The sequence below is a fragment of the Carex rostrata genome, chromosome 31, assembly GCF_964058835.1.
Source record: "Carex rostrata chromosome 31, lpCarRost1.2, whole genome shotgun sequence".
NCBI classification, from domain to species: domain Eukaryota; kingdom Viridiplantae; phylum Streptophyta; class Magnoliopsida; order Poales; family Cyperaceae; genus Carex; species Carex rostrata.
Window position 1 is genome coordinate 4,501,386 of NC_135948.1, and position 9,878 is coordinate 4,511,263.

Below are 9,878 nucleotides of genomic sequence, written 5' to 3' on the forward strand. Positions count from 1 at the left end.
GTTTTTTCTTTGTGGGTATCGTGGCGGAGATCTAACTGGAGAATAAAAGAGATGGAGTACGATCCGGTTGTTTCTTTTCCGTGGGTATCTTGCCTAACTCCTGATATTTCACCCAATACTTTATTGTACTTAGAATAATAATTAATTTTTTAGATGATAAACTTTTATATTTCTGCTAGATTATTTCTCAAATAACATATTCTTTTATTGATGTGTAGATTTGTTTCCTCTAATATTATATTCGGTTAAAATGATAAAATTGTTGATTGATTTTTTTTTTAAATTTATCCTAAAAATTAGATATTTAAATTATACTTTCGTAACCCAGATTTCACTTAATAATTTAATTATACACTGAAATTTAATAATTAAAAAATGTTTAGAATAATTCGATTAAAGTTTATTTTTGTCATTGTCCTTCTTCTACTTTTAAATTCGATATTTTTTTCATCGCTTTAATATCAAACTTTGTCATATATCACTTAATTTGTAATCAAATAAATTTAAAACAAACTAGAAACAAAAAAAAAAAACTTTCATTATAAGAGAGAGCAAAGAAAATGACTTGGACAATAAACTGATTTTTTTTATACTAAGAAATGGAATATGATATCAATTTTGAACCATCGTAAAGAAAATCTAAATTTTAAAGTAAAAGTAGTAAATAATATATATGAAGTTTTGTTAACCTTAATAGAGAAAATAAAATAAATTATCATGGTTAGGTTAGTAACAAAAGGAAAAGACAGATTTCTCTATTTGATGGTCCCATAAATCATCTTCGATGGTCCTACACTCATCTATGGTACATAATTTTGAAATTTCACAAAAGTAATTCATTAAAAATAATTTGCAGATAAGCTAACAAAACTGAGGCATGCAGAACTAATTAATCAAGAGCAATATTTTATTTAACTGAACACTTGTGATTTTCAAACTAGAAACTAGGGACTTCTTTATTTAAAAAGGGCAAAGCCATGTATCTAGTACCCTAAAATAAATGGAGTAGAACTATGGTGTTCTTAAGTTTATCAAGCTCTTTGGTGAATTTAAGTCTAAAATCCGTCAAATCGGTTTTAAATGATGAATTCGAACCGTTGAAATCCGTCTATCTCACGAGTGATGCATCTACATGTAAAAAATTTTAACATTTGAATTAATTTAATATAAAATAAAGTGGTAAAAAAATGTTCAAAAAATGAATGTATTAAAATTAATATATTTAGCTTCTAATTTTGACCGATTTACTTTATACTAAATTAATTCGAATGTTTAAAAATTTTACATGTAAATGCATCACTCGTAAGGTAGACAAATTTAAACGCATCACTCGTAAGTTTTAGACTTGAATTCATCATGGGATTTGATGAACTTAAGAACACCCTAGTTCTACAAAAATAAATGTACCTTTTTAGTGCGTTCGGTTAACAACAATATTCTTTTTCATCTGTTAAACGGTAGTTTTTTTTATTTCTATTATTTAGGAATGAAGTGAAAAGATATTTTAGTTATGGAAATAAATATGAATAATGAATTACCACTAATATTAAGCAATAATATTGTTACTATCATCACCTTGTTTGTCCGAAATTTTTGTAATTGTCATCTCAAACTTTAATATTTCGTACCACTGTTTGATACAAAATTTATAACTTGCCACTTACGCAGACTAGATATGCGCACTATTTTTGTTTGATGCAAGTCATGCAACAAAATAAAAAAAAAAATCTGCGCACAGACCTAGTCTACGCGGTCATTTATATTAATATCCTAAAAAAATATATATATTTTAAAAATGCTTTTCGATTTTTTTTTTTTTTTTTTATAAATACTTTGACCGCCAAGCTCACGAGCAGCCCAGAAATGCCACCAAACCGCCAGGCCCACTGGCGGGTCACAGCACAAGCGGACCGCCGTCCCCCCTCCCCCCCCCCCCCCCCGCACGGGCAGTCCCCTCTTTTTTTATTTTAGAGAGATCTTAGTATTTTGATTTAAATAATTTTGTGAAGAAAAAGTTTTCTTGTTTAGAGTGTATGTCAAAAAATAAGACATTTGATATATTTATGAAGTGATATCGTAACTCTTTATAACTTTGATTTTATTTTTTTTATTTTTTTGCCTATATAAGCTCAAATTTTTCCAATCTTATTGTAAATTCTATGTGATTAAGCCTAAAACGTTGGTAACGTTTTAGTTCAAAATGAGATTTAGGATTTCAATTTTCTGACAGTTTAGTAATCGTTACAACGTTTGTAAAACGTTACATAACGTTTTGCTCTGTAAAATCTTGATAAAAAACAGGAATTATTTGAAGCTCAGTTTTAATTAAAACGTTGTAACTGTTTATGAAACGTTATAACGTTTGTAATTTGAATTTTGAATTTGATACAGCTGTATTTATCGTTCTGACAATCCTAAAACATTACAACGTTTTGTAAAAACGTTACAATGTTTCAAGTTGTTTCTGTACAGCTGTGCTTCAGCAGTTCTGACAATCCTAAAATGTTATAACGTTTTGTAAAAATGTTACAAAGTTTTAAGTTGTTTCTAAGTTTGATCAAGCTGTTACTTCAATGTTTTTGACAGAATTAAAACGTTACCAACGTTTTACCTCTGTTAAAACAACCTCAAACTTACTTTACCAAGTATCTGATTTTACAATTTGTATTATTGATAAAAGTTTTCATGATTTTTTTCAGTCCAAGTACTCCATAATATGGATCGTATGTATTTCGGCCCATATACATTCGAATGCACATTAGTCACTCTCTCTCTCTATATATATATAACCGATCCAAACCATTCATCTTGTTTTTTATATTAATATGTGCTTGGAGACCAAATTATATATTTTTTTGGAATTTTTTTACTATTTATTAAGCCACTTTGAAAATCGCTGATCCAACAGTGCCTTTTGATTTTACTGTTACCGTTGGATCAACGATTTTCAAAGTGGCTTAATAAATAGTAAAAAAAATTCCAAAAAATATATAATTTGGTCTCCAAGCACATATTAATATGGAGAACAAGATGAACGGGTTGGATCGGTCATTTGGACTTTGAATCCGGTGATTTATAGTCCAATGCACAAAAATGCCTATGCATTATAATGTATGGTAGCCTTACTATATATATATATACTAGTATTGTGCCCGTGCGTTGCAACGGAGAGATATTATAAGATTGAAAATACAATATGACGAGGCATTTTTGTTTGATATTCACACAAAATTTAGAAAAAAATATATTTAAATGAAAATAAAAGACACAAATAGAAAAAAAAAATCCAAATAATAAAAGAAACAACAACAAATGAAAAAAAAGGATCAAATATAACATAAAAATTTGTTGAAGTATAATTGCGGTTTAATATCTAATTTTCTCCACAAGTAAGGTTATTAAACAATTTAGAGGAGAAATAATCTGTAAAGAAACAAAATTAAGAAAGATATAATTAAATGATTTAAGTAAGAATTTTTTCTATGTATATATTTTTAATGGAAATTATTTTAACAATGAAAATTTTTCTACATAAAAGTTTTAAATATTTTTTATTTTCTCTCTAGATTGGAAATATATGATTGTTTCCCTCAGCACAAAATTTGCTATTTATGTGCGATGCCTTTGGACCACATCTCGTCCATAGCGTTCGTTAATTGTCCGATTGAGTAAATAGGTGATAATAAGAAATTAACTTTTTAGGCCCGTTTAAATCAAACAAGGCAACTATTTATTTCTTTTTTAACACTAAACTGCACACTAAACAAATGGAGGCTTTCATTACCTCTCAAATTCTCCTTTTTTATTACAAAATTCATATGTTAATCCGTGACAATTTTAATTTAAAAATAAATATAAAGATGAAGATAAGAAATAAAAAATCTAACTTGTGAACCTAAAAAAAAAATCTAACTTGTGTTGATTGTTTCTTTATTCTTTCAGTAATTATAATTTGCTCAACATTATATGCTATTTTAATTCTCAATTAACCAACAGAAAGCATGTAATAAATAGTTAATAATTTTTATTAATAAGCTAAAGTTGCATCTTGATTGATTGTAGACTGTAGAGCAACAATTGATCACTCATTCTTAATTTGATTTATTTTTATTAGTTACCCTCATATAATCTATTACTTACAAAATTATTTTTATATTTTTAATATGCTTATAGATAGAGTTGAAATTGATAAAATAGTATTTTCAGAAGAGAAAATTGAGGAATGAATGGAAGCACAAACAATTAAATATTTTCAACAGAGTTACATGAAATTATACTTCTGAAAGATTAACCTATATAAATATTAATGCACTAAAATAAATAAGTGTTGTTCGTACAATAATCTTTTACGTCTATTTGACTAATTTGCAAAAACATACAATTATTGAATTTTACGATTATGTAGGTCTAAGAAGAGTAAGAACTGCAGTATAATATGCTTGGACTGAAGAAATCACGAAGACTTTTATCAAGAATACAAATTGTAAAATCAGAAACTTGGTAAAGTATGTGTGAGGTTGATTAAACTGGGATAAAACGTTGGTAACGTTTTCAAAACGTTGTAACGTTTTATACTGGTCAGAAACAACAAACTGATCAAAAGAAGAAACAAGTTATAACGTTATACAAACGTTGTGACGTTTTACAAACGTCATAACGTTATACAAACGTTGTGACGTTATACAAACGTCATAACGTTATACAAACGTCATAACGTTATACAAACGTCATAACGTTATACAAACGTCATAACGTTATACAAACGTTGTAACGTTTAATAGCTACAGAACTACTGAAGCACAGTTGTAAAGTACCAACATGAAACGGTGTAACGTTTTACAAACGCTGTAACGTTTTATGGATGTCAGAATTTTAAGTACAGCTGTACCAAAGATTGAAAATTCAAATTTAAACGTTTATAAAACGTTGTAACGTTTTAAGTAAATTTAAGCTTCAAAGAACTTCTATTTTGATCAAGTTTTTACAGGTTAAAACGTCATAACGTTTTGCTGAGCTGTCAGAAAATTAAAACCCTAAAATCGCATTTGAACTAAACGTTGTAACGTTTTATGTCAAACAACTCATTTTTGAGCTGACACTATAAATAGTTGATTGGGATCTCTTCCCAAATAATCTCAGCCGACCCTAATCATTTTAAAAGCGATTTTCTGAGAGCTTAGCCTACTCCATTGTTGTAAGAGCTTAAAACTTCAAAATCCCTCAAGCAACCTCAAACCTACTTCACTAATCTTGATATAGATTAGGTTAGAGTGATCTATTGAGTGTTTCTAGACAATCGAGACCTTGTTCTCATCTCTTTGAGTTGGCCGTTTGACTTCCCGCTTGGTGTGTAAGGGCTCAACGGTTCACAAGTTGTAATCCTTTCGTATTGGGTAATAGAAAGGCGTACCACACAAGGTTGTGAAGTCCCGGAGACGTAGGCCTTTGTTTTGCCGAACTCCGTTATCATCCCGCGTGTCAAATTTCTCTAAACTCATATATTTACTTTCAATTGCAATTTAATTTCATTTTTTGAGCAATTAGAGGTGCCCCTAAGTATAACAATAAGGTCCACTCTTTTCGGCACATCAAAATTCTTATACGCAAATTCTCAGTTTCACTGTAATTTTTGATTTCTTCTTAAGATACAAAATGTACTGTTACTTATATATTTTTTTTAACTTTCCTTTTCTTAAATTATTTGAAATTATTATTTTTTATTTTTACTTTCCTTTGAATAGATGTAATGGACCTGTCCAGTTCTTCAATAAAAATATAAAAGTTAACTGTTCAATACAAATAGTATAAAATTTTATTTCTTACCACATCTATCTAAGTCGCTAAATCGAACTATATAAAGTGTCCAAATTTGAATAATATAAAATATCATTCGGACACGAGATCAGTCCAAACACCATTGAAAGATACGATTGTTTCTATTTTTATAGTCGAAACTATAGAGGAAGATGAAAAACAAAATGGAGAAAACAGAAAAATAAGGAAATAATTTAATTGCAGGAATTAGAGGTAGATGTAAGGAGAAATAAGGAAATAGATCTAGCATTCATTCAATTTTGATTGTGATAAATTATGTAGCAGTTTATGTGACGAGTATGTTTTTAACTAAATTTAGATTTCTACACATAAAATATAGAGTAAAGCTAGGGTGTGATGTGCTCACCAAGAGGGTTTGGTGAGGACAACTTCAACAGTATATCAGATCGACTTCAAACATTGAATCCAAGCGTTGAAATCAATGTACGTCATGAGTGATGCATGTACACGCATAATTTTAAAAGTTTTAAGTTTATTTGCTACAAGGTCAAGCGGTCAAAGGAATGAACCTTTTATAAGTTAATTTATAAGTTGTTTTATATATTCAATTTTTATCATTTCTTTGGCCGCTTGTTCTTGTATTAAATAAAATTGAAACTTTTAAAATTTTGCATGTACATGCATCACTCATGAAGTACATGGATTTCAACGGTTTGAATTCGATGTTTGAAGTCAATCTAATATACTTTTGAAGTTGTGCTCACAAAACCCTCTTGGTGAGCATATCACACTCTAGCTTTACTCTAAAATATATGTATTTAATAAAAAGAAGACAAATTATATAATTGGAGGGCTGATATTCAATTCGAAAATTGATCTTCCAATCTCAGCCGTTGACGGATCAGGACAACTACGTGCATAATATAATAATGGATATATGTATATATATATATATATATATATATTTTTTTTTTTTTTTTTTGAGTGGTTAACCTTGAAATTTTTATTGAACATAAAGTAAATATTTACATGCTCCTTACAATCTTCAGGGATCCTAATTACATTCAGTCCTTGAGCATCAGGTATCTACTACTATCCAATCCCCCCTGGCAAAATCTATGCCACATCCAGCCTGTAAGTATGACCCACTCCGCTACTATTTCAGGTGGTACCAGTACTGCTTTGGAAAGTTATTATGCTACAACCATAGGTGCCAGCATGTGCACATGAACCATAGCGAGCCTATGCTATATCTCGGAGTCCCCAACTCCCCATCGCCCTTAGGTCTGTCAGAGATTCACTCCATGTTTCTATTGTTCCCTCTCTGACAATAAGCAAATTGACCCCTGTTGTTCTCTGTAGTCTGTACCCTCGCCCAAACTCTTGTTGCAAATCGGCAATGAAAAAACAGATGAGAATATGGGATGATGTTTCCAGTGGGCAATCAGGACACAGGACACGGCACATTCTTTTTGGCAATGGATTTGCCTTCGCTCTGGCACTTCCCTTGTCAGAATCCGATCTTGCAAAAAAAATATAGAAATATCTTTACTGTTTGTGCCTTTGTGGCACTTTAGCAGTCCAAATCTCTGGGAATGGTCACCTTGCTATATATATTTTTTATTATGGAGCAAATTTCTCTAATTGAAATTACTATCCCTAATTTTAACTCTTCTATAGATTTTTTATATGAACTTTCAGGTTAATAGAAAGCATAACTTATGCTCTGTCGGTACACAGTACTACAGGATGTAAATGTGTTGCATTTTTATTATCATTTTCTGAAAATGCCCTTGGTGTTCTGTTTGAATGCTGGATATATATGTGGTGTTAAAGTTTGGAGTAGGGCTGTAAATGAGCTGAGTTTGAGCGAGTTACCTCCAATTCGAATTCAGCTTATTTAATAAACGAGTTGGGATGGTAATAACGAGCTGTAGAGTCAACTTGAGTTGGGATGGTAATAACGAGCTGTAGAGCCAACTCGAACTCAGCTCGTTATAAACTCGAGTTGACTCGCAACTCATTTATGACTTGTTTAACGAGTAAATTCTTAGATATTGTTAATTTGTTATACACTAATATGTGTTTATCTATACACAAACAATTGAAATGACCTAGTAATACAATCTAACACAGAGATAATATGTCAACTCAAAGCAAACAATAACTTTTTTTTTGACGGTTGACGGCAATTGCCGTCAACAAATATATTGATAAAAGTTGATTTACAAAATTGTTTTTGAAATGATAGAGGCTGTGGCCATTCTCATAATTACACTAATAGCCACAGTAACCCTTTCTCTTCACCCGTCCCCCTACATTATACTCTAATTACATAAGTTGAGTTATAAACTATGTTACTCTGATATGCCTCTATTGGATCCGTATCCGTATCGGATACGGATACGCACCCGATACGTGTCCGATACACCATCTGGCGTATCGGCCTACGTGGCGTATCCTTACTCTCATGATACGGTCTCTGATACGGGTTGACTTGCAGCGATACGCCTCCAACACGCGTGGATACGGTTGGGATACGCTGATTTCGCAGATCCAAACAATTTTCTAGTGTAGAAGCTGTGAACCGCGCATGCACTGCCCAAATCTGTGCACCGTGCACCGCGCATGGACCGCGCCAAAATGTATTTCTAGCGCCAGGGATCAAACTTGGGTGCTTTGGTCTGACACACATAGTACTCAACCACTGCGCTAGTTGGGTTTTGTTGTTCATATCTAGTAACTAATGTATTTATTGTATACTCCCGAATTTGTTATACCTAATACAAGTTTAAATTAATAATATAATTAATATAATAATATATATAATAGACGTATCGTATCCTTGATTTTTGAAAATTGCCGTATCTCCGTATTCGTATCGTATTCGAATACGACACTCGTATCCGATACGACACCCGTATCCATGCAACATAGGTTATAAATGAGCAAGTTATAAATAAGCGAGTTGAGCTCAGCTCATTTATTAAATGAGTCAGCCAACTCGAGTTGTAAATGAGCGAGTTAAAGCAATCCATTAACGAGCGAGTTGCGAGTTCGAGCAATTTTGTACAGCTCTAGTTTGGAGTGATTTTTCTTAGAATGTTCATTTTAAGAGATGCTGTGGATTCAAATTATAATACATGTGCTGGTGATTCATATTTAAGTTGAATTTGGAACTTAAAAAACAAAAGGTAAAAAAATTGACTTCTTCCTTTAATTCAGCCAATTTGTCAAGCACCTACCGGGCATTAAAATCCTGGCATTATATGCAACACTAATTTATCTTCCTCCCAATTGTTCCATCAAATATTATTTAAATAACAAAAGAAAATTATATTTATATAATCCATAATGGCATAGAAATTCAATTTTCATATAATCTGAAATCACACCCAATTTCTTTTCATACCTATCAATCAACAAAATATGAAAATTATATCAAATTAGTTGGAAACAAATCAACTGATTTCCACAACAGAGCTTCAATCCGAATATACAAAAAGAGTTATTAGAACTTCAAATACAAGTATACACTGGCGCATATAGGTAATTAAATTCAAAGGTACGACACTAGTACAATGATAACATTCGAGAAGGAAATTTCCTAGAACCAGGTTTTTACTAGCAATTAACGGAACAATTTTAGAGAATTTCGAGTATTTCAGAGAGCTCGATCCGGTTAATACTAATGAGAAAAGAAACAAGAAAAGAAGGGAACAATAGAGCGCGAGCAATGGGACCGCAGGGAGAAATAAAGAATCTAATCCAAACCGTTCATTTCAATAGACGGTATAGATGATGGAGTCGAAGCAGATATGGATGCCCAAAAGAGCGCAATCCGGTTCTTACTCCGTTAGATTGTTTAGTCCCACAAGACTGCGTAGTAAAGGCAGGAGCGGAGCAGGGGTTATAAAAAAGGGGAGGGGTGCGACGTTGTGAGGTACTTACCTGGACGGGGTCAATGAGCGATCAACAAGGCTCATGACCTAGGCTAGGGGCCCACATTGCACTTGGTGGGAGCCCTGGCCTACCATCTGCCCAAGTGGCAGAGTGGACGTCGTAATTTGTGATAGAGGGGGTACGCGTTCGCGCGGCCCCTG

At 31.9% G+C, this 9,878-nt stretch overlaps 1 non-coding gene across 1 annotated transcript; it reads left to right on the forward strand.

Annotated features, from left to right (window-relative positions):
• Positions 1-9,718: 9,718 nt before the first annotated feature.
• LOC144547677 (U1 spliceosomal RNA) lies at positions 9,719-9,878 on the forward strand. The gene has a single exon (XR_013509132.1). It is a non-coding gene; the product is annotated as a U1 spliceosomal RNA (small nuclear RNA).